The 20,005-nt window shown below is 39.2% G+C and overlaps 1 long non-coding RNA gene across 1 annotated transcript; it reads left to right on the top strand.

The window, feature by feature from the left end:
* The first annotated feature begins 2,147 nt into the window (after positions 1-2,147).
* Positions 2,148-3,857, top strand: LOC133529513 (uncharacterized). Its single transcript, XR_009801146.1, has 2 exons — positions 2,148-2,928; positions 3,010-3,857. It is a non-coding gene; the product is annotated as an uncharacterized LOC133529513 (long non-coding RNA).
* The last annotated feature ends 16,148 nt before the right edge of the window (positions 3,858-20,005 follow it).

The following is a 20,005-nucleotide window of genomic DNA, read 5'->3' as shown; positions in this document are numbered from 1 at the left end:
TACCGGGTACATTTTGCGGGGCGGGCTTTATTTAAGCTGTTCACTGTCTCTTTCTATTACATATACTGCATTGCTCAGGGTGCACATATGAAACTAGACGCCGATATAAAATTATAACTACGACATATGCGTTCTCATCATCAATTTTAAAATCTGATATTTAGTATTTTATTACCACTTCATCGACAATTTTACATCACACTCACCACGTGATCTGGGTTCCGACAGAACACCAGTGCTTTGCTCGAAAGAGTGAAGCGTATAGCTGAGTCGGCACCCTTTTGTTGTTGCTGCAATGCACACATTGTAACTACTACTATTCCACTATTCCTGTTTGTTTATAATATTTATAAGATTCTGTATTTTGTTTTAATTGATTGTGTACTTTTTAGGGTTCCGTAGCCAAATGGCATAAAACGGAACCCTTATAGTTTCGCCATGTCCGTCTGTCTGTCTGTCTGTCTGTCCGAGGCTTTGCTCCGTGGTCGTTAGTGCTAGGAAGCTGAAATTTGGTATGGATATATAAATCAATAAAGCCGACAAAGTCATACAATAAAATCTAAAAATTTAATTTTTTTTATGGTACCTCCCCTACACGTAAAGTGGGGGTCAACTTTTTTTTTGCTTCAACCCTACAGTGTGGGGTATCGTAGGAAAGGTCTTTCAAAACTAATAGGGGTCTTTAACAAACATTTTTTTATAAAGTGAATATTTTCGGAGATAATCGCTCCGAAAGAAAAAAAATTATGTGTCCCCCCACCCCTCTAACTTTTGAACCATAGGTCCAAAAAATATGGAAAAAATCGTGGAAGTAGAGCTTAAGAAAGACATTAAATGAAAACTATAGCGGATATTATCAGTTTAGCTGTTTTTGAGTTATCGCAAAAAGGTTCCCCTTCATAGTAAAAAGACGTACACGCACAGTTCATCCCTTGGCTAACAATCTACCATACTTTAAGCTCCAGTTTAGCTTATTGTGACGGAAGAGTAACTACGGAACCCTACTCTGAGCATAGCCCGACATGCTCTTGGCCGGTTTTATTAATTTTGTATTTCTCTGTTTGCCTGTGTTTTTAAATTGTGTGTATTTGCAGCAAACAAATAAACGCTTTATCTATCTATCTATCATACTTAGGGTACGACATCAATGCTGACTGCATAGCTGCCGCAATTGTCGCAAATGCCGCCAAGAAAAGACCGTACTCCCATCTTTAAAAAAAAATGTCGCGCCGCATTACTTGCAGCTGTTATACTGGTGTAGTCTGAATTTCACAAGTAGTTTGAATTTCACAAGCCTTTGTTTCAGGACCTGATTTTATAACGCCCAAAGTTACATATGAGAAACCTCCCGGTTCATCGGATTCTTTTTTTTTATACTACGTTGGTGGCAAACAAGTATACGGCTCGCCTGATGGTAAGCAGTATCCGTAGCCTATGTACACCTGCAACTCCAGAGGAGTTTCATGCGCGTTGCCGACCCTAACCCCCTCCCGCCAGCTCTAGCAACTTTACTCACCGGCAGGAACACAACACTATGAGTAGGGTCTAGTGTTATTTGGCTGTGATTTTCTGTAAGGTGGAGGTACTTATTAAATCGAAAAATGTTTCTACTAATAAAAGACTTCCTAGAGGCTCCTTAATGATGTTAGGTTAGCTATTATTTGATTTAAACTAATTATTTGACTACCTCAATTATTAATCATTTGTATAGGTATATTTATGAAATGATATTTTGTTACTTACAATTTATGTTTTTACACTGTTCACTTAAATTTAATTGTATCCGCAAGAAAGTGGCCTCCCTACTCAGTCGCGTTCGAAGCAGCAGCAACAGCATCCTGGGACTGTTTGCGTATAGGTTTGACTCCCCATTTATGACAAATGAAGGCAAATAATGCTCGGCCTTGTATAAAAATTATGTATTGTATTTTGAATTATTAATTTCATTATTTTTATTTATTGTGGAATATTATTGTTATGTATTATTTAGTCTAATTTTTAATTATAAATAATTTCATTGTAATTACTTTTTGTATACGAGTAGGTGCTAATATAGTCTAAGGAATTGTAACTAACATGGGCCCCCGGCCCGAAATAAATGAATATTTTGTTTAATTATTATCAGCATGCAGTTTTAGGTAATACTTTGTAACACTTTGGGGTATCCACCCAGTGTTATAAACAGCTGAGTAGCATATTATATAGGTACTTTATAGGTTAGAAAATGGTATGTTTGTTTTGGTAAGATTTGGTAGTTGAAATGTCTTCGACACGGATGTCATAGTGGGTCAGTCAAGGACTGAGACCTGTAGTGATATTTTCAACTTTACAGATACGCTTTTAGCTATATTGAGTGGACAAAACTTACCGGAGCGTTAGGTCAGTCTGTGCGTTCACTCCGTTGCATTTTGCACATCCATGTCGTGTTCCTGCGTTGTGCTAGGACACAGGCACTTTGTTTTCGTTGTGGTATATACATTTCACAATTGAAACACATTTTAAAACATAGAAATACCACGTATTAACAGTATGATTTCGATAAAACCGAGCAGTTGTTTATTTCAGCGGTAGACACTGACGGCTGTCAATGTCATTTGGTTTTTTTGTCCATGGTTCCGTAACAGATGGTCGGTCACACTTGTTGTACGACAATAAACATATACTTGTGGTTCTTTTATCTTTTTATAATTTCCAATTATTAATATAGTCCGTATTATTTGCTTCCTAAAATGAGTAACTCTTTTTATTGTTGATATTTCGAATTATTCCGAGAGTCAAACCGGTCAGTTGTGGTATCCATTGAATGAGAAGGTTTTCATTCATCAGTTTGTCTGTGGTTTCTCGGATTGGAATTTTGATAAATCATTGTTCGATCGATCTTCAAGATGTGAAGGATATTAGAAAATCTTTCGGCAATCAATCTTAGGGGTATGTAACCTACTTGAAGGTTTTATTTCCTAAAACTGTGGTAAATTCAAGTTAGTAATCGTTAATGTAATTTTGTTACAGCTCGTCCCAAAATGTGCATAATTTAGCGTCTTAGAGCCTACCTAAAATGGCGGCTGCTAATCTTTTCTCTTCAATTTAACATAACTTGGTGAGTTTCCACACTTTTTAAATATATAAAGAAGGAAAGGCGGAGGTAGTGTGTCCTTTCGCAAATGGGTTAATATAGTGTTTTATGTGGATTTTCCAGCAAAACCTAATGTAACGTCAACCACCTCTTCGTCTTGCCACGCGGTCTGCAGGCGCCGTCGTTGGTATAGGAAATAATGGACCCGGCATAAACCCCGGTAAGTCATTTAATCGCTTCATTGCCGTAATTTAAATCGCGCTGTGCCGCAGTTTAAAATATAATTTTTCTATAAAACTAAACGTGTTAAAACATAATTTTTTAACATAGAACATTTTCTTTGTTCTTAGGGTTTTTTTCCTGGACCCTGGTTTTTTCTGGACCCTGGTTTTTCCTGGACCCTGGTTCTCTAAGGCTGTGCCATCCGGTGGCAGCGTTCTTCTTGGCAGTGTCCGTGAAGTTAAGACTTTTATGAGATACCTTTAGTTAAATATGGACCCTTTACGCTGAACAGGTAACCTGTAATCCCTGTGAGCAATTGCTTACTGCTAAACATCCCCGGAGGTTGGGGCATAACTTTTACTTTAGACAGTGTTATGTTAGGAAGACAAATTTTGATATTGTTGTCCGTAGACACAGAGATGTCTATGATGTATTTAGTGTAAATTTCAAGAAATAGTGGTGTCACTAAGAAGTATTTAGTATTACTTATTTACTAATAAATAACTCGTGTTGACCGTAGCGGGTCATATATATTTAAGGAATAAACTGTGTATTAAATAAATTTGGGATTTTCATTTGGATATGTCATGCGCTTGATGAGGATAGTATCCTGGCGTCCTACCTTAAATTTTTGGATACCTATTCTCACTCCATAGTGGCCTGAACCGCGACCCTATCTATGATTGTAGTTAGCCGAAGGTATTTGTGAACTTTTCAGTAGTGAAGTTTGGTGAGTTCTGGATCACTCCATAGAAACACGTTTCCTTCTATGGAAACGGTCTTTAACAATAATAGAATCAGATCTTCTCCATATCCAGAGCTCATCCACAACTATTACAGTGGCATGCCCAACGTATGGCCTATGGAGTATGACATGTCCAAGTGAAACATTTTTGCATTATTTTAGTATTAAGGTTATTTTATGTAAAAGGGATTGCAAGTTATTGTTTTAAATTGTTGCTTGAGTTGGAGGTTAAACTTATAAATTTAACCAACTTATAAATAAAACTATACTACGCTAAATAATTAGCCTTACATAAGAGAAATTTTCTCACTATTTTAAAATACTTTAAAAGGGTTAAAATCTAATAAAGTTTTAACTTACTTTAAAATATTACAATTCAAAACTTGACACTGACTTACTTCTGATATTAAATATCAATCTTAAAAAATGGATTTCCTAAATGCGGGATGTAAAATCATACATTTACATAAAGACGAAATGGCACATGAACTGGCGATTCGCAGACTTCCGGTTAATCCTGTATCGCGTCGGTCCAGCTTATGTCATGCGTTAAAACAGACTGCAGATTTAGCCAAAAAGGGTAGTTTGAAGTGCCAGGACTTGTTAATAAGTAACGAAGTTGCCGAATTGGAGCTCTGCCAACGTAAGGTAGAGGAATTAGATTTAGAAGCGAAAGGAGACTTGACGGCGTCGGCGATTGATAGACTATCCTCGCGATGCAAATATCTTTTGTGTCGTGTTTCACGGTTACCTCAGGAGACCGAAGCGGTACTTCTGTTGAAAACATTAATTACTTCTTTATTAGATCGGTTGAATGAGCAAGGCTCTTCTGCGTCGTCTGGGTCAGATGATGATTTTCAATCTCCTAACGAATCTCGTATTGTTAGGGAAATTATTTATAAAACGGACAAGACTTTCAACATAAATTCCTTGAATTTGAAATTCAAAGGTGACACCTGCGTTCGTACGTTTCTGTCTCGCCTCGAGGAGTTGCGAGATGCCAGAGGAATCTCAGAGAGTCGTATATATAAGGGATTTCCTGAAGTTCTTGAGGGTCCGGCGTTGTCGTGGTTCCGGTCGCAACGTACGAAACTTACTACATATAAGGAGGTCACCGCGGCTCTACAAGAGGAGTTTGACATACCTGATTTGGATCACCAATTGTTGCAGGAAATACGGGCTAGGACTCAAGCCAAGTCCGAAACAATTGTCTTTTTCGTTTCAACCGTGTTAGGGATGTATGAGCGTCTGACGAAGGAGGTTCCTGAGCAAGAGAAGCTGGATACTATGATGCGGAATATTCGCCCAGAGTATTCCAAGGATTTAGCCTTACACGACATAGAATCGATAGAGCAATTGAAGTCTTTGTGTAAGCGCATTGAATTGGCGCAAGTCAAGGCGAAGCAGTTTCGCGAACCGAGTCTCTCAAACAAGACTAATGATTCTTCCTCTGACAATCCGTCGAAGAATGTAGAACCTCGTAATAAGTCGTTTCAGTCTCGTTTCCCTAATTCTTCCAGAAACTTTGTTGCTTCTGTGGCACAAAGCTCTTCTCACACGAAATGTTTTCGATGTGGTAGGTCCAATCATAACACTAAAGAGTGTAAGAGCTCTCGAGAGATCGTTTGCTTTAAATGCGGAGAAAAAGGGGTGAAAACTCCAGAATGTGTTAAATGTAACTCCAAGACAAAAAACTAAATAGGGTCTTTTCTGCTAATAACAATTCTAGATCTTCTGCTCCCTGTCGTGCAGAAAAGACAATCTTCTTTAATCCTCCGAAGGGAGATGACAGGGTATATGCTCTCTTAAATATACTTAACTTGAATTTCAAGGCGTTATTAGATTGTGGAGCCAGTGTTAGTTTCCTGGGCCACAACAGCCATTTAGTATTCGCCACCGGTGGGATACCTATTCAAAAACATACTAAACCGGTTATGGTGAGTGTAGCTGACGATCATCGAATCGTAGCCACTGAATATATGATTATACCAGTAAATTATAAAGGTCAAGTTAAACTTATACATTTTAATATTCAACCGGAGATTGCTACTCCAATGGTACTTGGTTTAAACTTTTGGAGAGCCTATGGATTAGCTCCTGGCCTCATTACTGATATAGAAAAGACTGATTCTCATTATATTGCTAGTCTTGACGTTTTACCGTCAGAGACAGGACTTACTACATATGATTCCTTATCTTCTGAACAAAAATCTCAACTTGAGACTACTAAATCTCTTTATGATCAAATTGATACGGATAAGGTTGGTCTGGGAAAGACTCACTTAATTGAACATGTTATAAATACTGGGGATACTCCTCCGATAAAACAAAAATATTATCGACTTAGTCCTTTTAAACAAGCTGCTTTAGCGAAAGAAGTTGATCGTATGCTGAGGGAAGGAATTGTCGAACCTTCGCATTCTCCATGGAATTCTCCTGTCGTTATGGTGGAAAAACCTAACGGAGATTTAAGACTTTGTTTAGATAGTAGAAAAGTAAATGCAGTTTCAAAATCTGATGCGTATCCCGTACCACACGTTCAATATATACTGGACAACTTACGCGATGCGAAATTCCTTACATCTCTTGATTTAAGTGCGGCATATCATCAGATCCCTCTTAGTGAAGACTCCAAGGAGAAAACTAGTTTTACTGTACCAGGGAAGGGATTATTCCATTATAAGAGAATGTGTTTTGGTTTAGTAGGTGCCTCTGCTACTATGCAACGTCTCATGGACAATCTCTTTACTTCTCATTTTGATCACAAGGTTTTCTGTTATATTGATGACATAATTATTTGTACTTCCGATTTTGATGAACATATAAGGTTGCTCAATGCCGTTTTTGAAAAACTAAAATCGGCAAACTTAACTATTAATATGAAAAAATCATCCTTCTGTAGGAGTGAACTTAAATATCTTGGGTATTTAGTTGATCGATACGGTCTGCGAACCGATCCGTCTAAAATTGATGTAATTTTAAATTTTCCTACTCCCAAAGATGCTAAGGATATTAAACGTTTTCTGGGAATGTGCGGTTGGTACCGACGTTTCATTAATAATTTCGCAAAAATAGCTCGTCCCTTATCTCGCTTAACGAGTAAGAAAGTAAAATTTGAATGGACAGATGAAGTCAACGATTCTTTTAACATACTTAAATCTGCCTTAGTGTCTTCTCCTATTCTTAAATGTCCCGACTTTAATGAATGCTTCTATATCCATACGGATGCATCTTCCTACGCCGTAGGCGCTGTTCTGATTCAACCTTTTAATGGAGTCGATCATCCTATTGCCTACTGCAGCCGTACACTTAACCAACCAGAGACGAACTATTCAGCTACTGAGCGCGAACTCTTAGCTGTGATTTATGGTCTTGAGCAATTTCGTGCATATGTAGAAGGGAGAAAATGTTATATTGTAACAGATCATGCATCTTTAAAATGGTTTCAAAACTTAAAAAATCCTACAGGACGATTAAATAGATGGGCGTGTAGATTGAGTCAATTTAATTTTGAAATAATTCACCGGAAGGGCAAAGAACATGTCATACCTGACTGTCTTTCTCGTATTCACGTTAGTTCTTTAAATTCTGCTACTATTCAAGATCCTTGGTATCTTGATCTATATAGAAAGGTGTCTGAAAAACCTACTCTCTTTCCCAACTTTAAAATTGAAAATGATAAACTCTTCCGTTACTCTAAGAATAAGTATCGTCTGACAGCTCAATTTGACTGGAAGCTGGTACTTCCTTATGAGCATCGTAATGAAGTCCTAAATAAGTGTCATGATGATCCTACAGCAGGTCATTTTGGCGTGGGTAAAACTCATTCCAAAATAGCCGACATATATTATTGGCCTACTTTATTTCAGGACGTGAAGGAATACGTCGACTCTTGTGAAATTTGTAAAACTTATAAACCTGTTAACTTAGCTCGTCCTGGTTTGATGGGTAATCCACGACGTATATCGTCGCCAGGCGAAGCAATATCTTGTGATATTCTTGGTCCCTTTCCTCCATCTTATCTGAGAAATCAGTATCTCTTCGTATGTGCTGATTATTTCAGTAAGTATGTGACTTTGTTTCCACTACGCAACATAACTGCTAAAGCTATCGTTAAGTGTATGGAAAAAGGGATATTCCTTATACATGGGGTTCCTAAATATATATTCTGCGACAATGGTGTTCAATTTACTTCCAAAGACTTTCGAGAATTAATGTCCAAATATGATGTCCCTCATATTTTCTATAACCCTAGGTATCATCCTCAGACGAATCAAACGGAACGAGTGAACCGTGAACTAGTAAGAACCATTGCCTCATACGTGCGTTCTGATCACCGTAACTGGGATAAGAACGTATCGGAAATACAATGTGCATTGAATACAGCTCGTCACGAAGTAACTAAAAATACACCGTATTTCTTAACACATGGTCGTCAAATGATTCTAGATGGTTCCCTTTATAATAGCGAAGGTCCCATAGATCAAAACGCGCTCGAATTAGATACCAGTGGTGCTTTTTCTGAAAGACTTAAAGAGCTCAAAACTGTATTTCAAAAAGTGCGTAACTCGTTGATTGCCTCCCATGAACGTAATGCTAGGTATTATAACATGAGGAAGCGTCACGTAGAACTGGAAGAAGGACAAATCGTTTATAAAAGATGTTTCCCATTGTCAAATGCAGCAAAACATTTTTCTGCTAAATTAGCGCCCCGTTATGACAAATGTGTCATTCATAAAAAATTGAGTCCTCTTGTATACTCTTTAAAATCCTTAGAAGGAAAACTTCTAGGTAACTTCCATATAAAAGACATTGTACGTCCTGGTGAAGCCGAGCCGTCTTCCTAGCGGTACTCGTCTTAACACCAATTGGATACTTACACTTGAAAATATCCTATGTGATACTAAATATTGAACGTACCTACTAAACTGAATGCGACCTGGCACAAACTGGTTTTCATCAGACTAGGTATTTGTTCCATGTTTTTGTTTTTATTGGTACCGGGTGCACACGGACCAACATTAATCTTTCATGTGTCCTTATAAAGACATAAAACTTTAAATAATCTGAATAAACTGCAGAAACTTACTTTACTTATAAACCCTAAACGGGCCTATTACATGAAATATTATTAATTACTGAAAAAGGGACTACGTTCTCGCTAAACTGTACTGTAACTGAACTTTTGTTTGTAATTTTAGGAATTGTGTAATAGCTAGAGCATGCAGCTTGTTACATATTTCCACTACTGTCGATGATAGGCAATTTCTTTAATAAAGGGAAAGTTTGTTAACGTTGCCGTCTTTGACGTTTTCTTTTAGGTTTAGGAAAGCGCGCACTAGGAATAAGAAGGTTCGAACCAAAATTAGTCAGTAGATTTCCTTGGTCGAACTGATCATTCACCAAGTCATAGGTATAACTTTGGTTGTAAGACTTGTTTTTCTTTATAGATTATCTATGGTTTCTTATTTACGTTTCGTAGGTTAAGGTGTTCACTTCCTATTGGGCGTATAGCATTAAAAAAAAATTTTTTTTTGAAAAAAAATTTTTTTTTTTAACCCAACTAAAGATGAACTGTAACACTTTGGGGTATCCACCCAGTGTTATAAACAGCTGAGTAGCATATTATATAGGTACTTTATAGGTTAGAAAATGGTATGTTTGTTTTGGTAAGATTTGGTAGTTGAAATGTCTTCGACACGGATGTCATAGTGGGTCAGTCAAGGACTGAGACCTGTAGTGATATTTTCAACTTTACAGATACGCTTTTAGCTATATTGAGTGGACAAAACTTACCGGAGCGTTAGGTCAGTCTGTGCGTTCACTCCGTTGCATTTTGCACATCCATGTCGTGTTCCTGCGTTGTGCTAGGACACAGGCACTTTGTTTTCGTTGTGGTATATACATTTCACAATTGAAACACATTTTAAAACATAGAAATACCACGTATTAACAGTATGATTTCGATAAAACCGAGCAGTTGTTTATTTCAGCGGTAGACACTGACGGCTGTCAATGTCATTTGGTTTTTTTGTCCATGGTTCCGTAACAGATGGTCGGTCACACTTGTTGTACGACAATAAACATATACTTGTGGTTCTTTTATCTTTTTATAATTTCCAATTATTAATATAGTCCGTATTATTTGCTTCCTAAAATGAGTAACTCTTTTTATTGTTGATATTTCGAATTATTCCGAGAGTCAAACCGGTCAGTTGTGGTATCCATTGAATGAGAAGGTTTTCATTCATCAGTTTGTCTGTGGTTTCTCGGATTGGAATTTTGATAAATCATTGTTCGATCGATCTTCAAGATGTGAAGGATATTAGAAAATCTTTCGGCAATCAATCTTAGGGGTATGTAACCTACTTGAAGGTTTTATTTCCTAAAACTGTGGTAAATTCAAGTTAGTAATCGTTAATGTAATTTTGTTACAGCTCGTCCCAAAATGTGCATAATTTAGCGTCTTAGAGCCTACCTAAAATGGCGGCTGCTAATCTTTTCTCTTCAATTTAACATAACTTGGTGAGTTTCCACACTTTTTAAATATATAAAGAAGGAAAGGCGGAGGTAGTGTGTCCTTTCGCAAATGGGTTAATATAGTGTTTTATGTGGATTTTCCAGCAAAACCTAATGTAACGTCAACCACCTCTTCGTCTTGCCACGCGGTCTGCAGGCGCCGTCGTTGGTATAGGAAATAATGGACCCGGCATAAACCCCGGTAAGTCATTTAATCGCTTCATTGCCGTAATTTAAATCGCGCTGTGCCGCAGTTTAAAATATAATTTTTCTATAAAACTAAACGTGTTAAAACATAATTTTTTAACATAGAACATTTTCTTTGTTCTTAGGGTTTTTTTCCTGGACCCTGGTTTTTTCTGGACCCTGGTTTTTCCTGGACCCTGGTTCTCTAAGGCTGTGCCATCCGGTGGCAGCGTTCTTCTTGGCAGTGTCCGTGAAGTTAAGACTTTTATGAGATACCTTTAGTTAAATATGGACCCTTTACGCTGAACAGGTAACCTGTAATCCCTGTGAGCAATTGCTTACTGCTAAACATCCCCGGAGGTTGGGGCATAACTTTTACTTTAGACAGTGTTATGTTAGGAAGACAAATTTTGATATTGTTGTCCGTAGACACAGAGATGTCTATGATGTATTTAGTGTAAATTTCAAGAAATAGTGGTGTCACTAAGAAGTATTTAGTATTACTTATTTACTAATAAATAACTCGTGTTGACCGTAGCGGGTCATATATATTTAAGGAATAAACTGTGTATTAAATAAATTTGGGATTTTCATTTGGATATGTCATGCGCTTGATGAGGATAGTATCCTGGCGTCCTACCTTAAATTTTTGGATACCTATTCTCACTCCATAGTGGCCTGAACCGCGACCCTATCTATGATTGTAGTTAGCCGAAGGTATTTGTGAACTTTTCAGTAGTGAAGTTTGGTGAGTTCTGGATCACTCCATAGAAACACGTTTCCTTCTATGGAAACGGTCTTTAACAATAATAGAATCAGATCTTCTCCATATCCAGAGCTCATCCACAACTATTACAACTTATTATTTCTATGCCTATTTAGGCAGGATGTGCTGAACTAAAATTGTTTTATTACTTATATCATACTATTTTGCCGCATTAAAGGAAATAAATAAAAGATTGATTAATGGATTGATTTAAAAATTTACAAGTGTAAATAAAAAAATAAAAAAATATTATCTGTCCAGAAATACCACAGACGACGGCGACGGTTCATTCAACAATTTCTTCCTTGCACCTCAACCCAATGGTTGATTGTAGGGTTTGCACGACGGATCTGAAATGTATGGGAAGATCCTTGATTCGGATAATTTCATACATTTCGTATCCGGATTGCAAACCGTAGTTGATTAGTAAATAATAAGTTTTGGCATTAAGTAAATTCGCCATTGGTATCCTTTTCTTTGTTTGTGCAATAAAAAATAAATAGGCTAAAGGTAAAGGTAGTTTTATTACTGATGCCCCAAAATTTCCTGCTGTGCACAGATTCCTATATTGCAAGCCGAACCGATATTGAGCATTGCCGCCATATTGGATGCAATATGTACGAAATTGCATCTGGTTCGATTTTAAAACAACGGACTTTGTGATATGTATTATGATTTGAACACTGAAATATTTACAGTTAGACCAATATAAGTCTGCAACTTCATATTCTGATAGCACCCGCAGTGCAAGTGTTATTTATACGTCATAATTTCATTGAAGTTTGAGAATGATGCGAAAGTAATTCTGTTCGTCCTTTACTTGCATCTTCACGCTTGAACCGACTTAGATGATGTATGTATAACTATAAGTACGTATGTAAATACTTTACTGTACTTAAGATAGGTTAAGATGCAATAAAACAGAATGTTTGCAATGTATGTATGTAGAGGTAAAACAGTTTTGAGAATTTATCAGAAAAGTGTGTGTGTGTGTGTCCACTCCGACGATTATAAAATACATTATAAAATATCAGATCAAAACTCAGCAAATTGACAGTAAAATTGTTATTTGTTGGCATTTAATAAATAAAGGGGATGTGCAAGATAGACGCACGAAACATAATGTAACGTTTGATTTAACTTCCCATCAATCTTCATACCCCGGGCTTATATGTATATGATTAATCGATTCTTAAGGAGTTAACTCCAATAAACCACAAAAAACGTTTATAAACACCATGTTTTATTTATTACTAGTTTCTGCTCGCGACTTTGTCTGTAGACAACTCGGCACTCGAGCGTATCTCCGCTGCATCGAATTTATCCGACCCCGAGGGCGTCATTGATCAAGCCATTCAAGCCCTATTTTAAATTTGATGACGCCGCAAGGTGCTTAGAGAGGATGAAAGATTAAAGGAATATTTTTCAAGGATAAATATTTTAATTCAGGTAGCGGCTTCATAAATCCAACAAGTGCTTCAGCTATTTTTCTTACGGTGAAGTAAAAAGGATATAAATTTAGTCGCCTGCAATAATTTATGGGGTGAATAAATAAGTCATAATGAGCAGTGTTGGTCGAACGTTAATTAGAATTAAAAATATTGAAAATTAACCATTACAAGTTGAACCGTAAACCGTAACGGACGGTAACAGTTAAAAAAATTACGCTCCCATACAAAATATCACCATCAGACATCATTTCAATCCAATTGTAAAAGTTGCTTATACACCTTGGCTAGTTGACATTTTAATTTAGATAATGTCGAAATCCTTTTCGTTGTCTTGTTTTGTCACTCTGTCACGCTTGTATTTCTGTATTTTATCAAATAAAAAAAAACGAATGTATTGCATGTCTTTTTAGCTGTAGATTACATTAAAGGTCACAGCTCATTAGAGCCACCCCGCACCCGACCCTCACCGCCTCGCCTCGAGCGGTTAGTATTCTTCGTATGGATTTCTATGGGCATGCGCTCACTACATCAACTTATCCGGTGGTGGTACGAAGTTGATGTAGTGAGCGCATGCCCATAGAAATCCATACGAAGAATACTAACCGCTCGAGGCGAGGCGGTGAGGGTCGGGTACGGGGTGGCTCTAATGAGCTGTGACCTTTACAAGCGACACCCCGTCACAATTTTTGGGGAAAAAAACAATACAACGAAAATAATTTTGATCCAGGCGATGTTAATTGAAATCAAACTGTGGATGTATTTGCATTTATTTATTTGCCTATATTTCCTGGGGCAAACATGTAAGCAGAGAAAAAGATAACCACTGCAATAGATAAAGAAGTCAAGGTGCTTGGCTAGACTAAACTATTACTTGGACAAAACTAAAGGCAGTATGTCTGTAGAGCCTGGTTCAGAGACACGACCCTTTGGATTGTACAGCAGTAATGTAGGGCAAGCATGAGCTATTATTAAAGATATTGGTAATATAACATAAGTATGAAAAGTAATATAAAACCCTAAACATGAATAGGTAAATAAATCAATATTATAGGACATTATTACACAAATTGACTACTTAAGTCCCGCAAAACGCTCAATAAGGCTTATGTTGTGGGACTTGTGGGTACTTAGACAGCGATATTTATAGAATTTACCTAATATACATATCTATAAATATCTATAAATACATGCTCATCAGACAAATAAATGCGGTTACCAGGATGTAAACCCGGGACCATCGGCTTCAACGAAGTTTTCAAAAATACTTTTTTTATAATTTTTAAATAATTTTGAATTAAGTCTATTACCATTACTAGTAAAGTACCATTAATATACTTACATTTTCTCGAATAAAAAAAAAAGGAAAAAAATTAGGAAAACAAAGAAAAAAAGGAAAGATTACAATTAAATTGACGATTACATCCATTAACAATATATTTCACCGTCAAACAGCAATTTTCTTGTTTTCCATACTTTAAGATGGCTGCTACCTCAACGTGATGTCCGATTTCTAAGATCAAGTTCGCCATACATTTACTATGGCATGGCGTACTTGATCTTGGAAAAACAGACTATACCTTTTAATAAAATACGTTTCTCGCGTGTACTATGAAACCTACGAATTTCAAACTTTGACTATGCAGGCTTCCGTGATCAGCATTGTATTGTATTGTAGTTCGGGCGATTTTCCGCAACTCGACGACTGGCGCCTATTTTGCGTGACAAGGGGGGGTGGAGGGTTGGCTACTCTTGCCAGCCCAACTCCTCGAGGAATCCTATCAAACCTTTGATGTTGAGTAGGACCTCAGGGAGGTCTCTCGGGGATCCGAGATGTTTTTCCCTGTATGGGGCCACTCCGCTGCATTCCAGCACCACGTGAGAGGCTGTTTCTTCTGTCTCCATGCATCCTCGGCATAAGGGACTGTCTGTGACACCTGTTATGAAAAGATGTTTGTTAAATAGTCCATGACCTGTTATGACACTGGTTACCATACTCAGTCGGACCTTCCCTAGTTGAAGGAGCGCCCTTGTGAGCTTTCCGTTGATGCCAGGCATGGCTTCTTTTGCCTGTCTGCATCCAGTCTGATTCAGCCAGTGTTCTGTGTGTAGTTTCCCTGTACGTGCCAGCAGCATTGAGCGTACCTTGCTAAACGGTATCGGAAGAATCGGTTCCGGACCAATCGCCCCCGCACCCGATCCTTGCCTGGCAAGCTCGTCCGCAGCATCGTTACCCCGGGATCCACTGTGTCCCTTGATCCATTGTAAAGTGATCTTATTATTATTATGACATACCTCCATAAGTCGTTCGTGGCATTCGTGTATAAGTTTGGATGTAATTATATGGCTATTTAGAGCCATTAAGACTGCTCTACTGTCGGAGAGTATGCGGATGGAGGATCCTACTACCTTCCTTGCAATGATGGCAGCCGCCGCGTTTAAGATGCCCATGCACTCAGCTTGGAATACCGAGTTATGGGCTCCTAGCGGTGTGGTGATTGACATGTTCAGGTCTTCTGAGAAGGTTCCGGAGCCCGACCCGCTGTCTGTTTTGGACCCATCAGTGAAGATTCTCAGCTCCCGGAGATTGAGTCCTTCGTGGTTGTCGTCCTCATATAACTGTATTTTGTACCTTTTGTCAAAGATAGCTTGTTTGTGAATCCGATCCGTGCCCGACCTAAGCACTGGAAATTCGTCATATACCTTTTCCAGGCATGTTGTGTGGAGAGCTCCTATGCTGTTAGACCATATATTAAGGGTTCGCAACCTTACCGCTGAGAGACTGGCCTCTTGCTGTATGTGTAGGTGCAGCGGTGGAAGGTTTAACATGACCTCCATGGCTGCAGTTGGAGTGGACCTCGTGCAGCCAGTGGTGGCCGCGCATGCGAGCCTTTGGAGTCTTTGTAGCTTGTCTCGTACGTTGCCTATGTTTGTTCTTGGCCACCAAACCAGGGCACCGTAACAGAGTAGGGGGCGGATTATCGTCTTATAGAGCCAAAGGGTGATTTTCGGGTTCAGTCCCCACCTCTTACCAATCATCCTTCTGCACTGCCAAAAGACAACTCCCGCCTTGTCTATACGTTTGTTGATGTGATTGTTCCAATTGAGTTTACTGTCGAGAGTTAGTCCTAAGTACTTAACTTCATCGGTCAGCTGCAGCTCGGTTTGGAAAAGTGTTGGTCTGGTAAAGTTGCCAAGTGCCCTTTTATTGGTGAACATTACCATTTCTGTTTTGGTGGGGTTAACTGATAGGTCAAATTCTCTGCACCAGCGTTCTACGATCCGGAGAGCTGACTGGGTGAGGTCGCATACTGTACTGGCAAATTTACCTGATATCAGTATTGCCAGATCGTCAGCGTAGCCTATTGTGTAGAAGTGTTCCTCGTTCAGTTTGGTTATAAGGTTGTTAGCTACAAGGTTCCACAGCAGAGGCGACAGGACTCCCCCTTGAGGACATCCTCTCACCGCTGCTACGGCCTGCGGTTGACCTGCATACCTTATAATCCTCTTGTTTAACATGTTCATGATCCACTTTGTTAGTCCGGGTTCCGCGCCATGGCTTTCCAAGGCATTCCCTATACTGGTAAAGTGGGTCTTGTCAAAAGCGCCCTCGATGTCAATGAAAGTGCCGAGGCACAGTTCTTTGTCGTGGATGGCTCTCTCAATGCGGCTTACAACCATGTGTAGGGCTGACTCTGTGGATTTACCTGAGCTGTACGCGTGCTGGTTGTTGTGCATCGGTATGTTCTTTAGCGTTCGATCCCTCAGATCCCTGTCGCACAGTTTTTCCAGAGTTTTCAGCAGGAATGATGTGAGACTGATGGGCCTGAAGGATTTAGCAGCCGTGTAGTCATTCTTACCTGGTTTTGGTATGAAAATCACGTTGACATCCCTCCATCTCCTGGGCACGTACCCCCAGGCTAGGCAGGCTACCATGATATCGGTTAGAGTTTCCTGGATGAGTCCTAGACTCCACTGTAGGAGAGCAGGGAAGATCCCATCCGGACCAGCCGCCTTGAAGGGATGGAAGCTGTCTATGGCCCACCTGAGTTTCTCAGCGGTGACGATTCTATGCGCCATTTGCCAGTTGTTGTCTGTTGTGCTGTATTCCTCGTCCTGCTGATTTACATCAGCGAGGCTTACGCATCCCGGAAAGTGGGTTACCAGGAGAAGGCGTTGAGTCTCTGCAGGGGAAGATGTGTATGTGCCATCGGGCTTCCGCAGTGAGCCCAGTTGTGATGTGGGCTTGTGCGCTAGAGTTTTCCTTACCCGGTTGGCCTGGTCTAATGTTTCGATGCTGCTGCAGAAGTTCCTCCACGATAAGGATCTCCAGTACCGCAGTCTTTTTTTGTACCTGGCCTTGGCTTCATAGTAGTTGTCCCAGTCCACTTCGGCCATTGTGTTCATGGCCCTGTTGAAGAGTCTCCTGGTTTTCCGCCGGAGTCTCTCCAGTTCTGGGCCCCACCACTGGTGACCCGTTATGGCAGTCCTTGCCGGTGGGTTTAAGGGGCACGCCTTGTGGTAGCTGTCTACGAGGGCATCAGTTAAGATGTTTACCTGCTGTTCTATTTGAGTAGGTTCCCGAAGGTCATCCCTCGGAGGAAGCAGATCGAGGCTTTCGCCTAGGATCTTCCTAAAAGCGGCTCGATCAGTTTTCCTGGGATTTCTACGGGCGATTGGTGTGTCACTAGATGCTAGTAGATTGAAGCGAATCCATCTATGGTCTGAACAGGAGGCCTCCTGAGAGACGTGCCATCCCATAACTAGTTCGCTGACCTCCTCCGAAGCCAGAGTCAGGTCAATAATCGTTTTGCATCGTTTGTTTACAAATGTTGGTTCAGCGCCCACATTTAGAATGTTTAGATTTGTAGTCACGTGATCAGCATTGTAATCAATGCCATCCTTCTGGGCATCATACCAAGCGATCGTGACTTAGACCACATGTTAAAAGTGTTTAATTTAAGTGTATTAATTACTATGTTTTTAGCCGTTGCACCAAATAAATTACATTAAGTGCAGGTGCATGCTAAAGACAATCCTAATCACGTCTCACCCTGACGGCGCCTCGTGAACATGAATGGCGGATAGTAAGGTCGCGGGTCACGCATCACACCACTGCGCTTTCCCAATAACAGCTTTATTCACTTTATTCACTTAACTATACTCCATTGTGAGTTCCAGTATAATTTGATCTTCCATAAGTTGATTGGATAATCATCATTTTAATGTTTTTACAAGCTTTTATTTAACTTGCCCTGTTAGTATGTATGTATGTTACTGTGGGTCAAATCTTGGAAGCTAATTTTGACCCACTTCCCGATTTAAGATTGAGCTGAAAATTTGCCATTGCATTGCATTGTCACCCGAATTACATATATACATATATAATCAGGGTCACTCGTATTTTTTTAAATATACTAGTTGGTATTTTACCAAGCGTGCCCTGATCCTGGCGAACCCTAGCGCTAGGCCGGGAAAACGCTAGGTTGAAGTAGAAGAAGAAGACTAGTTGTATTTTCAAGTCTACAGAAAACAGCAGTGTATTTTCACGTCTCAAAGACAAAGATGTCCAGTTCCAAATGATACTGGGATGTAGTTAGCAGCGATCACGAACGTTTGTGAATGCCTACAGGTCACAATTAATAGATCGTAAGTCCTTATCTTACATTACGTTTAGTTACTTGTAAATGTGTCTTCGCTTCGTGTTACAGAGATAACTCTGTTAATAACTCTGGCTAGGTCGGGAACTGTTTGTAGACCCATTTATCTTTTCTAGGGCATTTGAGCCCTTCCTTCCTTCGGTTTTCGGCGTTGTGAAGAAACCGGACTTATCCCACTAAGTTTACTATACATTAAGCACGTTCATATCATACTTACATCATAAGTATGTTAATAAAATGTCAATATGTACTTGTTATTAAGCTTCCAAAATTTGATTCACACATAGGTACTAACATGGCAAGTTAAATTAAACCTTTTAAAAAGTTGTGTCCTTTTTATGCAATATACCGAGTTAAATGCCGTATCTCAGAACTTATTACACATAAAAAAAACAATTATTTTAATTATATCATTTATAACTATTACTTAGGTCATACTGAAAGTTCGTATAATATCAAAAACTGTAGTTCTTTAATATTTACAATTTTATTTTAAGCATAATTCCTTTTCTTTACTCTTTCTGACAATGTGTAGAAATTTTCTTTACGTCTTTCTAAAACGTACACGGCACATTTTCCCCCAGGCATTTTATGTATGAAAACTTGGGCCCTTAGCGATTTTGTATGGAGTTTGTGGTTCTATTTGGATTCATGTTGTCTAACGTTTACGTTTGCATAATTTGCATATAAGATCTTTTTTACTTGGCATTTGGATACCGAAGTTTCTCTGAAATTGAAACTGCTAATATGCTGTTTTTTGTAACTTAATATTATTGATCACATAATATATAGCTGCGATTTTAGTTTGGAGTGTTGCTGTTGAAAGACTTCCTTCTCGATTATCATCTGTAACACCGCGGCTTAAGTGGGCCAAGTTAAAAAACAGTTATTCTGGGATTTGACTCGGGAATGCGACGCGACGCGACGTGGCGCGGCGCGGCGCGGCGGCCCAACGGCATTCGGAGATCGCCCAACATAGGACACTTCCATAGGTATTTTCACCCGCGCCGCGCCGCGCCACGCCACGCTACTCCACGCCACTCCACGCCACTCCACGCCACGCCACGCCACGCCGCTTCGCATTCGTGAGTTATTCGCTCAGGTAAGACACTGCCTAAGCTTTATATGAAAGCACCTAAATTTATAAAAGCAGCCACACGAGAACCGGTTTTCATTATAAGATAAGAGAAAAAGATAATGAAAGCCGTATAAAATTCTAAGACCAAATAATTTTCGAGTTAAAATCATAAAAGTGGCTGTGACAGAATCGGACAGACAGACGGACATGACGAATCTATAAGGGTTCCGTTTTTTGCCATTTGGCTACGGAACCCTAAAAACGCTTGACATACTATTTTCAAAGTGCCAGCATTCCTAAAGAACGTA

The sequence above is a fragment of the Cydia pomonella genome, chromosome 21 (assembly GCF_033807575.1).
Source record: "Cydia pomonella isolate Wapato2018A chromosome 21, ilCydPomo1, whole genome shotgun sequence".
Lineage (NCBI taxonomy): Eukaryota > Metazoa > Arthropoda > Insecta > Lepidoptera > Tortricidae > Cydia > Cydia pomonella.
This window is presented reverse-complemented; position numbering and strand designations above follow the sequence as displayed.